Source organism: Carettochelys insculpta, chromosome 3 (genome assembly GCF_033958435.1).
Source record: "Carettochelys insculpta isolate YL-2023 chromosome 3, ASM3395843v1, whole genome shotgun sequence".
In the NCBI taxonomy this organism is placed as follows: domain Eukaryota; kingdom Metazoa; phylum Chordata; order Testudines; family Carettochelyidae; genus Carettochelys; species Carettochelys insculpta.
Genome location: NC_134139.1, coordinates 35300675 through 35316342, shown reverse-complemented (window position 1 = coordinate 35316342; position 15668 = coordinate 35300675).

Genomic DNA, 15668 nt, shown 5'->3' with positions numbered 1-15668 from the left:
GAACAGAATCTCATCTGGCAGAAATAAAATTAAACAGTGGAGACCACAAAAATTACCACTTTGATTTACCGGCTTCATTTACAAAGTAAACACCATGTCAATTAACACTAATTTGGGATTAGCTTTAATCGAAACAAAACTACAGGATGAGATTATTGGCTTCAAAAAATTAGAAAAGATCCTAGGTTTTTTTCAAAAAGCAAATTTTAATCATGGTTTTATATAGCCACAAATGGTTCCTTTAAACCCCAACTTGCAAGTAGTTCTTGCTCTCACAAATGTCCCATTGAAACCAACAGCAAAGAAATATGGTAAAGGCAAATTCACCCAGCACCAGTTGGGGCAGCTTAATGGACCATTAAACTGAGAACGATTTATTGGGTTAAGAATTTTGAATTTTGGATTTAAATGCCTATGGGTTAGTGGGCATAGAAGAGACATGATCTGAATGGAGGAGAGAGCCAGAAACTCTCTCAATGTCCTTTTTGTTTTGTTTTTAAATTAGCTACCCTAGTTATGATGAATGAGTGCTGTGGCCTTGGGCAAATTAGGTAATTTGTGCCTCACTTTTCCCGTCTCTGAAATAGGGTTAATGCCTATGAAACCTACAGGAGTGCTGTTTGTAGTTGTTTTCCCTGTTTGAATCTAGCCAAATTATATAATTTATGGATATTTTCTCTAAAGGCTAATTTCATACATTTTGTAAGTAAAAATTGTGATTCTTAGGTGTACCAGATCCTGGCACTGGACGTGACTTTACCAAAACAGAAATAGTTTACGTAGCACCTTTCCAGTTACTGTAATCTCAAAGTGCTTGACAAAGCAAGGTGCTCAATTGGTAATGCAAATTGTGGCTCATTTCAGACCAGGACTGTGCAAGAAAGGAGGCTGCAAATTCCTTGAAATGTGCAGAGCCACCAGTGATGTTCTTTACATTCACACCAGTGAGTGACATCTACATTTCCTTTGCAGAAAGAAAGCCTTCTTGGGTTTGTACACAGCACCTGTAGTAGTTTGGCAACCCTTCCAGGTACACTGCAACTTCATCACTAGGTCTGAGTCTAGGATTTTCTGGTAACTTGAAGTCACAACTCTGGTCCAGAAACAAAGATGATGATAATTAAATCATACTTGTGATATTATAGATCCATAAACTCTGAGGCTGAAGAGACTATTGTCATTATGTACTCTGACTGCCCATGTAACACAGGCCACAGAACTTCCCCCAAATTAATTGCAGTCTCCTTTTTAAAATATTCAGTGACGAAAGACCTACCACCCTCTTGGTAAATTGTCCTAGTGGTTGGTGATCCAAGCTCTTAAAAATTATACTTTATTTATATTCTGAATTATCTGGTTTCCAGATAACTTCCAGAAACTGGCCCATGCTATACCTTTATCTATTAGGGCTGAACAGCCCAACATTAAATATTTCTTCTCCATGTGGGCACATACTAACTGTGGCCAAATCTGTCCTTAAACTTCTGCTTGTTAAGCTAAGTAGAGTCCCATGAGTCTATCACTATACAAAATAAATGCCAGATCACCAGCTGGCATAAACAAGCCCAGCTCCAACTGACTTCACTGGAACTACATCAATTACATCAGCTGCAGATCTGCCCCCAAATGTCTTAACCTTGCACAGTACATTGATCATAGAATGAACTTTGATACTCAGAATGAAAAGACCCCAAAGGCTTCATCACTAGAACAAGAAAGTCATTGAGAGATCAGAGGGAAAAACAAAGGAAGGGAGAAGCGAGGGTTAAAAACAGTATAAAGGGAGGATTCTTACTGTGCATCTTAACTTCCCAAGGAGGGGAGAGCAAAAGGGAAATAGGTGAGAGGTGGAGAGTGAGAAGTAGATGAAGGAGAGTTTCTTTGTGAGTTTTGGCAAAGGCAAAAGGAAACATTTGCAAACACACTGGAGAAAAGCTGAACCTCTCTGTGTAGTAAGGGAGTGTAATTTGTGAGATGTCTGTTTTTAAACCGTGTAGAACAATGTGAGAGATGAAGACAACTTAAGACAGTATGAACACATTTGCTTAATTTAAAGGGTGATTTGATCACATTTTATAAGTAAGTACATGGGAACAAATATTAAATAACAGGCTTCTCAGTCTCATGGAGAAAACCATACCCCAGTCCAATGGCTGGAACTTGAAGCTAGACATATTCAGAATGGAAACAGAGCAACATTTTTGATGGAGAGAGTAATTAACCATTTGAACTATTTACCCAAGATGGAGATGAATTCTCTATCACTAGCCATTTTTAAATCAAGATTGGGTGTTTTTTAAAAGATATGGGAGTTATTTGGGGAAATGTCTATGACTTGCGTTATATAGGTCAGACCAGACGATGAAGACAATGGTCCCTTCTGCTCTTAGAATTTATTAATCTCTGAAGTCCATCTGACCTCATGATAGAATTGTTTGAAATCATAATCAGATTTCCATTTTAACAAGGAAAAAGTCACCATTGCTATCATCAGTGCATTTATAACTCCAAAAAGATACCTGCTGAGGTATTTATTTTAGGTCCTCATTCAGAACTTCATCCATATCAATGAAGCACTTAAGCATGTGCTTAAGTTTCATTGGGACTTAGTGACATATGGATTTAACATCTACGTTGTATTTAAGCACATGACTATACTTAAGCATGGTCTCATGGGCTTTGTTGAACAGGGATAGCCTTAAGCATGAACTTAAACGTGTTGCTGTATTAGAGTATATTAACCAGTAACCAGTTTTCCTGAGAGGCAGAGCAACATGAAAACAGAATTGAAGCTACCCAGCAAAACAACAGTGTTGTTAGCTGGAAAGATAATTTAAGGGAAAGGAACATTTATTGTTAATGAGCAGGGCTGGTAAAGGGGCACAGAGAATAATAAGGAGGAAGAAGGGAAAAGGAGAGGTGAAGGAAGGTAGAAATATGGAAAGTGACTGAAAAAGAGAAGGAGTCATAAAAGGGTGGACTGGAGACAGACTATGAGTGCAGAACAGTGCAAGATAAAGAAAAGGGAGAGGGAAATGGGGTGTGTACAAGATAAGAAAAATGGTAGTTATGCATAACCTTACTTCATCCTTCTGACCTGAACCCCTCATTTCATTTGGCTAAACTCATTTCTTTTCAATTGTTTCTTGTACTGCACATGCTACGAGCCCAACCTCTCTCCTCAGTCCTCTCTATTCTCTTACATCTTTAGCGCTGGAAGGCATTCAGGGGCTCCCAGTCTTTGTGCATTTGCTGAGCCCTATCAGCACAAATACCTAGATATTTATCTAACATCAGAGCACGGATATTTCATCATGAAACATCATTAATTCTAGGGTGGGCCAGTACTACCCTGCAAACCTTATTCATGTCATATTTACTATGAACCATGCAAATTATAGCTAATTTTGAAGAGTGTTTGAAAGAAGGGAGGAACTGAGATTACAACATTTCATGCACAGTATAAATGATAGTGGGACACAGAACAGTAATCCTCAGGAGTCTAGGTATGCATTCAACTTATACAGTACACTTTATACTTAACTTAATGGTGCGGGGTGATTTTTTTCACCCTTATTTTTACCACTCCCATTTCCCTTTGCTGTGGTTTTTTAATCTCTTTGTTTCACCTGGTTGCTTAAACTCATTTGTCTCCTACATCCCAGGAAAACCCATCTGACAGCCAGAGCAGGGCCCAACAGAAGTCTGCAGTTTTTGTCACAGCAATGAAAGTCATCTGTAACCTCCTCACATTTTTTTTCTTCCGGAGCTTGGACTCGAATCCAAAAGATACAAAGATGTGTCCTTACTCCATGCTGATTTTTCCCGATTTGTGCTAGAGACACTTTGTGACTAGCATAAGGTAAGTTAACTACAGGCACTTCATCCTGTTTGCAGAAGGGCCCAGATTCACAAGGAAACTTAGTCCCAATATTTGGGCTCCATTGAAATTTACAAACTCCCACCAAAAACTCTGTAGGTGTCTAAACTCACCCCAAATTTTATCTTTTTGAGTAAAATTTCCTTAGGTGCTCACAGGTTGGCTTTCTAAGCATCCTTACCGCAGCCTCTTGCTAGGCCTCTGCATGCTAGTCAGTCACCTGAGCCCCAGAGAGATTCACAGAACAGCAAAATGTAGGTGTTAAGATACTAAATTGTGGGGGGCAGGCAGCAGGGAGAGAAGGGGGAAATCTGCTCAGAGGACACCAGCCAGATCAGGCCTCCTTCAAAATCTGGCCACTGGAGGAAGTAGTGGAGGTGCCCATCTCATACCCTTTTTTTCTAGTGGTTGGATCACTCACTTGGGATGTGGGAGATCAGAGTTCAATTATCTCCTGTCTGTTTGAAGGGAAGAACAGCTCCTCCCAGCAACAGGGAGAGATCTCTAACCACTGACCTATGTCTCTGATGTGGGTCTCCCTCACTCTCTCCCACTGAAGCAGTTCTAATTTGTATAAACAATTAAAGAGTGATTGCAACAGAAGGACTGGATTTTCCACCTCCCAGGCTCGTGCCCTAACCAGCAGGCTACAGAGTTACCCTCTTCCCCTCCCCTGCTTCTTTCATCCACCCAGAGATGCTTTAAGTGTCTGAGCTGCTTCACTGTGTTTGAATTAAAAAAAATGTAAAAAATAAGTTCAAAATGGATAATGCTATATTTCTTGGCTTTCCTTTGGACAAATAAGCAAAAAACAGCTACTCCATTCAAACACATGTTATGCGCTCATCCTAACTTATGCATGTGTGCCAAGAACATTTTCTACTATACAATTCTCTTACTATGTATAACTATATACTTCATTATGTCTAGAAATAACCTCACAGCATCACACAGTAGAAAAACAAAGGCCAAGAAAATTAAATACCCACAAATCAACACTGCTGCATAGGCATGCAAGCCAGCACTCCTGGTGATTGGGAAATCCGACTCTATTTTTAACGTCATATTTGTCCACCAACTGTTGCTTCATAAGCATGATAAACAGCATAATTTGTGGTCAAAAGAGAAAAAAAAAGAAACCTACTTTGGCAATACCATATATTTGAAGTCTTATAAGAACCCAGAAAGGAATATGTGTATCCACGAAATTAAACAAAATAGTAATAAACAAACAAATGAAAGGTATTCAGATTTTTCACTTATGCTACTCTGGGAGATTATCTTTTTGTATTTGGTATAACAAGACACCACTGGGTTCAAAGCTCTTTTTGTTAGTTTGTACAATCCCACTTGTTGCCATGAGCATCTTTTGTTTATTTTTAATGGCAAAATACAGGCTTATGAAGATGCAACTTCGACAATATCTTTTCTTAGATGTACACAGTATCCTTACTCCTGAACCCAACTGCTCAGACAAACATGTAAGGCTGAAACACCAGTCTGAAACACTACTTTCTCTCTTTATTTACAGAGAGCTACCAAGTTGATATATACATGTTTTCTTCAGAAATACAACCTGCTGCCCAAACAAACTGAACATGGAATTACAATTGTCAAGCAAGATAGAATACCGAATAGAAATGTCCAGAGATAAATTTACAGACAGTGTATTTGCCATTCTCCAATCCATCCTCTCCCATTAGGTGGCACCTAGCTCAGGCATTCTCAACCTTTGTTTGTCTGAGGCCCCTGCAACAAGCTATAAAAACTCCCTGGCCCTTTTCTGCCACAATTCTTTTTCTGCAGCTGAAAGCCAGTGCCAGCATTAGTGGGTAGCAAGCAGGTCAACTGCCCTCGCTCCATAACCAAAGAAACCTTCAAAGCTAAGTTGCTCGGGATTTGGCTTCCACCCTGGGTTGCAAGGCTCAGGTTTCTGGGCTTCAGCCCCATGCAGTGAGGCTTCAGCTTTCTGCCCAGGGCCTCGGCATATCTAATACTAGCCTGGTTTGGTGGCCCCTCAAACCTGCTTGTGGCCTCCTAGGAGGCCCCAAACCATTGGTTGAGAACCACTTCCCTAGATTATATAAGAGGGGATTTATGTTATGGTGACATTAACCTTGCTTGGGACATATACACGGAGTGCCACCATACCTGGCAGAGTGCTTTCATATGTCACTTCTTTACCTAGGAATATCAGATTTGGTTGACTATTAGGTTGTTTCTCATTTGAGAAATCAGTCATGTTAAGTCTGGGTACTTTTTTGTGTGTGTATGTAGCTAGATAGATAGATACTATAAAGTGTGTGTGTGTGTTTGAGTGCAGTGCTTGAACAGAGATAGTCAAATAGTACACATGTAATCCCCACATTCAGTAATCCTCAATCTTCCTTCAGATGGGACTAGATAGATCAAATCTCTTTAATGAATTGCTAAAGTATGTTATTAGGGTCCACAAGGACAGAGACAGGCTAGTACAGGGCAGATTCACACTTCAACTTGTCAAAGAGTAAATATTTGTGTAGCCAAATCTTTGACTTAGCTAAAGTACCAATACCAGGCTCCCTGGGAGTATGTCTGCTGCAAGGATTGGCTTTCGTTACAAAATGTACGGTGGAATTCAAATTCTGCTTTTTGCGGCAGCTCTTCAGAAAAATACTGTCACAGAACTGACACTTTTTTTTTTTTAAAAGATTGAACAGCAGCTTGAAAGCTTAGAAAACAATGGCTGTGTCTACCCTTGGAGCTAGGGTTGGGATTCTCAGTGCTAGAAGACATATTAATTCTGTCTCCCATCATATCAGTGTGCTGGAAACAGTAGCATAGGTTGCGTAGCATGGGCAGTGACAGTGGTGGCACTGGCTAGTCATTCTGAGCACAACTCTTCTTGGACCCTGTGGGTACATATTCAGAGCAGTGAGACAGTACTGCCTATCTCTGCTGACCACGCTGCCATGGCATCAAGCTAGCCAGAGTTTGTCTATGCAGGTTGGGAAACCTATAGCTCCCATTGTAAATGGTGCCTATGTGTTACCGGGGCTGCCAAGAGAATTGCCAGGCCCCTGGGAAAGATGGGGAAATGGGGGTGGCTGCAGGCCCCTAGAATAAGGAGCATGGTCGTAGGCAGATGGGGCAGGCTGGGGCTAGCTTCACCCCAGCCAGCCCTTCAGCACTACCAAGATCACACTGCCCAGCGCTCTGGCAGCATTTGAAAGGTACCCGGGCTCTGGTTGCTGGAAGACCTGGGCCTTTTTAAATCACCAGGCCCTGGAGCAGCTGCCCCTTTCCCTTCATCCCCACCTTTGTCAGCCCTGTATGTAAGAGTACAATCTGCTTACTCCCAGTATAATGATATAAAAGACGTCTAACAGAAAGATATTAAGAGTCATGGGCCTAACTGCTGGAGACAGATATTTCTCCCCATCTTTCTAGTAGTCTCTTTTTGATATTTCCCTCTGAGCAGCTGCAGAACCTGTTCATACTCAAGATCTTACCTCAGAATGAAGGGGTGAGTGAAGTGTAGAAGGATAGGAAGATGGAAGGACAAAGGAAGTATTAATAAGGTCAACCACACAATCAGATGATGAGAGTGACAACAAGACTCCTCTTTATTTCCCATCCCCCCAGTTACCCTTCTCAGACCTCAATACCAGAGACATGTAGTCTTTTGTCAGCATAAGTATCAGAGGGGTAGCCATGTTAGTCTGTATCCGCAAAGACAATGAGAAGTCCTGTGGCACCTTATAGGCTAACAGATATAGTGGAGCATAAGCTTTCATGGGCAAAGACCCATGCGTGCATCTGACAAAGTGGGTCTTTTCCCAAAGGAAAGTAGGGCTTCCAAAACTGTCAACTATGCTTGAAAAAAACAATGAGAAGTACTGTGGCATCCTACAGAGTAACAGATATTTTGGAGCATAATCGTTCATCGGCAAAGTGCCTAGCCCCATCTTCAGGGAAAGTCCTGGTGAGTCTTAAATAATACTAGAAATACATACAATACAAACAATACTAGAAATACATACAATAGGATAATATTGCAGCAAGAGGACACTGTTTTAAACCCCACTTCACAAAAAAATGAGAGTCTATGGAGCAGGACTCATGTTGTTTACCTAAACGTGTGCAAACAAATGTCCTGCTTCTGCAAGCTGATCTGTGAATAAATTCACCCACTTACAGTAACTTGAAGGATCATGGATAAAATCCCAACCCCATGGCTTCTAAGTAAAGTCTAAATATTGCTAAGTTCCATCACTTAGCTCCAAAGGATGTTCTCTCTTTTGACAGCCCAGTCTCAGGCCTCTATACTTGAATGCTGGATCAGAGAGGTTTGGATGACTGGGTAGCAATCTGTAGGACCATTTGCCACTCTGAAGGTAAAGCAGTTCTAGCTGAAGGCCCAGCAGAATAGTTTAAGTAGGTGTTACTGAGCCCAGTTGGTTCAGGATGTATATACAGAGATATGAGGAGTTCTGAAAGTTCTATTAGAGTTTTTTATCTCCATTTCCTGGGTAGGGTCTCTTATTTTGTCCTCTTTGCCTTCAGCTGTCCCTTTCTATTCCTCGTGGTAGTGTCATATGCCAATGATAAAGAACACAAAAGAATAATTATTTCCAAGTGTGGAACAAGGCACATTCTCTCTCTAAGGAACAATGTTTCCCCTGCTGTTAGTCTGTATTTCTCACTTTCTATTCCATCACTGAACATCTGTGTCAAATCCTTCCCATTTCCCTCATGACTAGAATTGGGCAAAACTGTTCAGATGAACTGTTTATTTGCTGAAAAAAAGCCATTTATTGATTCAAAGCTGTTTATGATTTGAAAAATAGTGGCAGCAAAAAAAAAAAAGTCTACACTGAATCAGGCAGGATGCCTTTAAAAATAGAATATGATCATGTGCTACAATGCATATGTACAGACAGTCTTGATTTGTGATTACTTAACTTTCCATTGTTAATAACGATATTTTAGTATAAATTTTGTTGTGTATTCAGTGGAAACCCTGTTGCACAACCTGCCATCCTAATAATTGTTTTAACTCAGAGAAGAGGTTATTAAATGAATATCTGAAAAGACTTTAAAAGAAATAAAATACATTGTGGAACAAAAATGCAAGAGACAAAATGAAAGCTATGCATCACTGAAGTCCTCCTAATCTCCTATTTTCAAGGTATAGGAAGGATTTAAGTAACCCTTGAGTTGCAAGGGTTGGATTTCATTCTGGATATGATTATTTTGCATCCTCTATATTAAAAATCCAGAACTTAGAATTGCACATTTCTTTAACGCCTATGAAAAAACCGTCCCCCTGCTTAGGATGCACCCCTATTAAGCAAAATGTTACTATTTCTGTAGTGATTGCACAAGTCCTTATTGATCACTATCATTAAACTAAACTACCTTCCTGAGAGTTAGTTTGTCCTGAGAGAGAGTAAGGGCAACCCATTAAATGAATAACACCATGCTACTGGTAATTTGTATTTTCATATTGCCTTTTATCCAAGGAGCACCAAGTACTTCACAAACATTACCTAAGATTTAGAATGTCCTGGGAGGTAAGTATTAGTGTGGTCGTTTTAAAGGTTATTTCTGGAGGAGGTCTGAATAAGGTTGCCACTATAATAAAGCCTGAAATAACCTGGATATTAAGTACGCTAAGTCTCCACTCTCTTTATATTCCCTCAAAATGGACATACAAGCTGCTGCTACAGTACCATGCTCCCGTTGGAGGTACCATGGTGTGATGGGGTTCAGGGGTCCCCCTGCACTGCACCCCGTCCGCTGGCAGGAGTGACTCTCACTCAGCAGGTACAACAGGAGGTTTATTAGGCAACAGATGCCCAGTTTCTCACAGAAGCGACAGTACAGCAGTCAGAGACAGTCCTTCCAACCCGTCCTGGGGAGAAGACCCCGCGGGGTGCCCCTCTGGGGTGTAGCTTTCCCCCTCCTCAGGCTGGCTGCCTTCCAGCTCTCTCTTCCCCTAGCCTCTAACTGCCGTCCCCCAATTCAAAAACCCAGCTCGGCTCCTCCCTCCTCTTTGTTCAGGGCAGAGGTGTTACCTGCCAGTTGTAGCCCCAGGGTCATCCTTAGCCACTGGGAACTATTCTGCTTGTCTCTCACATCCAGCCTGAGTCTCGCATTTGCACTCCCCCCACTCCATCACACATGGTAATGGGGAATTTGAAGCAGGCTAAAGAGGTGCTAAAGTTCAAATTCAGTGCCTCATTAGCATAATGGCAGCTGGGTAAACAAACTTCGAATTGCAGACTGTCTCCATCTTCACTGTCAATCTGCAATTCAAAGTTTGCTCATGCGGCCGCCATTATGGTAATGAGGTGCTGAATAGGTACTATAGCCCCTCATCAGCCTGCTTCAAATTGCCTCATTACCATGGCACGTCCTACAGGTGAATGGTCGTGTAGCAGCAGAACATAAGAAATTTGCTTAAGATCTCCTTGGGCTCATTCATGACATTTTGGTGCTGGTCAAGTCCTAAGGAAGTTCCAGGAAGAGTTCCACCTACAGATGGACATGGCTAAGAATTGCCTGGCCTGAAATGCACACTCTGCCACCTGACACAGAGTTCTGGGACTACAGCTGCAACCAGATGGTGTCCAAAGCCACGAGAAGGGATGAGCATCAGCATGGTATCTGGTCTTCAGTGAAAGAAATGAATATGATTGTATAAGGATTCTTATTCACAAAATCATGAAAATGGATTCAAATCCACGGCTCAGCTATACACACTCATGAATTTTAGAGATGTTTAAAATCCAAATCCATGAGTTTTACCAATTACCCTTAGGGTACATCTAGACTAAGCAGAAGATCGACCTGGCCAGGGTCAGTCTTCCAGAGTTCAATTTCATGTGCTTGGTAGAGACATATAAAATTGAACTATCTGGGGTTAGCAGTTGACCCCTGTACTCCTTGATATCATGAGGAGTAAGAAACTCTCACATTGACCTCCTTCTGTTCAGATAGTCAAATAAGTTGATTGTAGATAAGTCGATTTTAGCTATGCAATTGCTGTGCCTAGAATTGCATATCTGCAATCCACTTACCTGCCTAGCATCGACCAAGCCTCACTTGCAGAATACCCCTTTTCCCCTGCTTCCCTGATCCAAACAGCTTTGAAGTTACGGGTTTTTCAGCAGATCTGTAATTCTTTTCTGCAGAAGCCTCGCTAATTCCATATGCCCAACATTCCTTCTACAGTTGATGTGTTTTGCTTTCTAGGTAGTTCCTTTGTAATAACAATGGAAACTAATAATTACGTATTTCCCATCATCAAAGGAGGAAAATGAAATCTCATGTAACCTATTTTACAGTATTGACACAATGAAAAAGGCCTTTTAAAATTTGGGTAGGGTCTGGTGAGGTTAGGGGATGAGAGAGAGGTTGTGCCTGACCATAAAAATTCAATTGTTATTTTGGAGCCGCAGAAACTGGTCTCCCAAGTAAACTGTGAGGGATCAAACATATGGTTTGTACTGTAAATATTATTTACACACTATATGCAAAAAGGATTAACCACTTGCTACAATGGCCCAGCTTTCTTGAAGTCATCCTCAGGTAGCAACAAGCATTTTATATGCAGCAGAGAAAGGCTGGGGAAGCAAATCTCCCCAGTGCCATACAAAGATGACTTTCTGTAACAGTTAATAAGAGAAGCTGAAGTATTGCCATCCCCTCCGCCCTCCCCCCACCCTGAGACTAAAGTAGCCCATGTCTTTTTCATGTGATACTGTAAACATACTTCACCCATCCTAAACACCAAGACTTTGGAACTATGTTTTCTATTATTCTGAAATTCAAATCTCCTGGCTGACACTGCAATCTCACAGCTGTCAGACTTCTGAGTTCTTTCTTTTTCTAGGCTTTCCATACATCAGAGAGCTGTATTAACAAACAAAAGACATCAGAATTTGTTTCTGAATTAAGACCTTTAATGTCATGCACAGAAATAGGCAGCTGGGGAACAGAAACAAGTTAATTTGTTCTTTCACTGTTTCCTACTATTTTGGTTGGACAAATCCTGCTGATTTAATGGGAGTCACAGAGATAGGCATGCTGGTTTAAGTTAGATAGACCCCCACACAAACTCTCCCAAATCTGTGTCTATTTTAAGAACCAAACACAAATCAAATGTTTTTGCACTCCCAGAAGTTCTGAAGAAAAGTTTTCCCCACTCCAATCCACCTGGCTAGCTAGGACAGGAAACAGAGTTGCAAAAAGTAATGGGGAGAATGCTTCTCCAACCTAATTTTGCTGTCTTAAGATGTCTGTGAAGTTCTGATTAGCTTTGTATAAATAGCTGCAGCTTTGTTAATTTTTTTACCCAAATTCCAAACCTTTGAGATTTGGCAAGTTTCACAAATGACTGGTCTGCTTTTCCCATGAGAGGAGTGGACTAAGTCCTGTAATGCACAGTTCTGCATACTTGGTACTGCCCTACCCTGTGCAAAGGTGTGGTGCCTCCCCAACTAGGCTGGAAAAGATAATGTTATCCTTTGTACTAGGTTCACAGATTTCTTGGGCTTAGGCGAGCAGCAAGTCCACATTTATCTTGGGCAAAGGGCTCGAGAGACAGAAGCTTCTGGCACACACATTTTGCCCTTAACAAAACTTGCACTGGGCAAGCAGAATCCAGCACTAAATGGATCCTGGGTCCATCAGACCTTTGGATACTGACTAAAATAGTAAAGGTTTCACTGCACAGAATCTTCCCATTCAATCCCACTTCAACAGGCAGGCTTCAATTTGGCCTGGATACCCTTCACATTGGCCCTGCAAATGCCTGGTCAGTAAACACCTGACTTCTATCAGAATACAACTCGGATGACCACAGTCATCGGTGAAAAGATTTCAGCTTCTATAATTTATTGAGGCCTGAAACTAAATTGACAGTGACTCAGAAAAGCGGAGGACTTGGGACACAGACAGATCCGTTCTAACAGCAACTTGTCAATTGCCTTGCATACAAGCAGGCATGATAGAGACAGCGACAGCAGTGAGATAGTCAACATTAATGGGTTCCTTCTTGAAACAGGATTTTAATTGCCATTTCTTTGAGGGATGTGGGTGCCCTTTTCGCCTTTGGGGAAAAACTAATATTGTCAGCCCAGCCCATTTGATTTTGCTAGCTATGGGAAGCATGGGTTCAAATCTTGGAGGCAGAACAAAGCTCACTCAACAAATGGAGAATGGTAGTGAGTGGAAGCATACAAAGCACTGCCACAACTGATGTGCCATTTGCCTGTTTTAGATATGAATGTTCTAGCTTCTAGATTAAGTCCATCTGAGCATGTTCCAAAATTCATCACAGAATTAAAACGCCTTGGTTTTCTTCCCTTGGAGAGTACAACTCAGATTCACCAAGCTGTTTCCCTCACACACTCACCAGACCCATTGGTTAAAGTTTTGCAGATACAAAGAGAAGCCCTTCTTCATCTCTGTGATGGGCATAAGAAAGGGTATTAAATTTTCTCTATGCCCCAGTGGACAGAGCCTCATCCCAATTCCATTACTTTTCTAGACACATATCATTTAGAGACAGGGGCATTTTTTGGTCTAACACCTTGTGTTCATCCACCCCATCCTTACAAACAACTGATAATCTTAAAGTCACATCAAACCAAACAAAAATCCTCCAGCTATTGAGAATCATCCATAGGAGTCATGCAGATCTGCATAGGACCTTCAGCCTCTCAGAGGGACCAATGATGCAACAGGAGCAAAGATAAGCAGCTCTGATTTCAGACTTGAGGAAGTAAAGGTCAGATTGTGGCATTGATCAATGCAACTGACAATATAAAACTAAGATCCAAATTTAGGCATGATACTGCACCATATATTTGCCTTCCAACACCATGCCAAGCATTTACCTGTAAATATGTCACAAAAAATAAGCACCAAATTTTGAAAGCAAGAGAAGTATTCGAAAGCTAGCTGCAAAGGAGCTCTGAGGGGATAAAAGTGTGTTAATGTAGATTTTTTTCCTTCCATGTTATAGTCAAGAATCAAGTAAAGATGATTTGACTCGTAATATTTTGCTGCTAGGCACCTATGCACTCTCCAGTATCTTTTTAAATAAAGCAGCCATTGTGTATAGAAATGCAGTTTTTGCACAGGATAAAATTAGGTATAGCAATTTACTTGACACTATTTGCTGTTTTCAATCCTTCTCTGTAAATAACAGTTTTCCAACTAATCCTGACTTTGTTTTAGCTTACTGATCATTTCTGGTGAGGCAGCTGCTAATTCATAATAGCTACCAGCCCAGAAAACACTTATGTCCTGCTTTAAATTTCATCATTTTTTCATTTCTATCATTGAAACCTGTGGTATGGAACCTGATCCCATGAGGCGCTACATACCTTCAACTCAACATGATTGATCTAATGAAGCTCAGCCCCTTGCATGGTTGATAGTACAATATAACAACATGATATGACATGAAGACTACAGTTTAAAGAGGGACACAAATAACTTTGATTTACAAAGACACTATTGTAAGCACTTGAGTAATCATTTTCAGCCAGTGGAAACTGGTAAACCTTTGTGGTTTACCACTAATTTAATCATTTTAGAATTGTTCAGCAATTTTCTAGACCAACCCGGGCAGCAATGAGTGTGATGAAGCACAGAAGATAAGTGGGTGGAGTGAGAAAAGCATGAGTTTCCTATGTCTAGGAATTTCCCTGAGGCCTTTGCTCTTGCATTTCAGCAAAATGCTGAAAGAATTAGTATTTTTTTAGGATTTCAACAGGAAACCCTCAAACCACTCATTCACATGGCATTTCCCCATCAGCCAGGAAAATGGTACTGTAGAAGACTTGAAAACGAGGAAAAGAATACTTGGGTTTGTATCCTTGAAGAGGTAAATTGAATGTGGGCCCCTCTTTGGCACACCTAACACTTTATAGCTGATGGCCATTCTTGGCAAACTGACCAACTTTTTTTCCCCTTTAATTTGTAACTTTAATGACTAACAGATGTAAAATCACTAAATCCCAATTTGTGTCACCTTCCATAAAAGTGATATGCCCCTTCACAATCAGCATAAATCATATTAGAAGTATTCATTTGCAGGTTCAACACAATGGAAATAATGGGTTAGTGTCTCTATCATTTTTAAAAACAAAAACACAAACTAGCCAAATAAATAAATAAATAGGAAACAGAAAGAGCATGAGAGTATGCAAATGAGCACGCAGTTTCTTATAAGACCTGTCTAGTAAAGAAATATAAGGAGGAGCAGGAGAAACATGTGACTAATCCAAAAGCAGTTACAGAGCAGCAATTGAGATCATTGAACCATATGGAGGCATGTCCCACTGTGAGTATATGTGTCTGGAAAGGCTACTTCCCCAGCCTCACCCACCTAAACCAGTGGTTCTCAACCATGGGGGCACGTAGCGCTATGGTTACATAGAGGATTTCCAGAGGGTATATAACCTCTTCTAGATAGATGCCTAGTTTTCCAACAGGCTACAGAAAAAGTACACTCCAAGTCAGTACAAACTAAAATTTCACATAGACAATGAGTTGTTTTACTGATCTATCATGGGCAACAGGTGACGACACCACTGGGGGAGGCTATCCCCCTGTTGCCTCCTCCTCTTCCAGGTGGAAGGCATGGCCAGAGCACCCCAGCTCCAGTGCTGGGTGGGCAGGTGGCATGGCTAGAACAACCCCAGCCCCAGCACTGGGCAGATGGGTGGCACAGTCGAAGTGGCCCTGGCCTCAAAGGTCTTGGTGGGGAGCACAACTCCAGTGGCCCCAG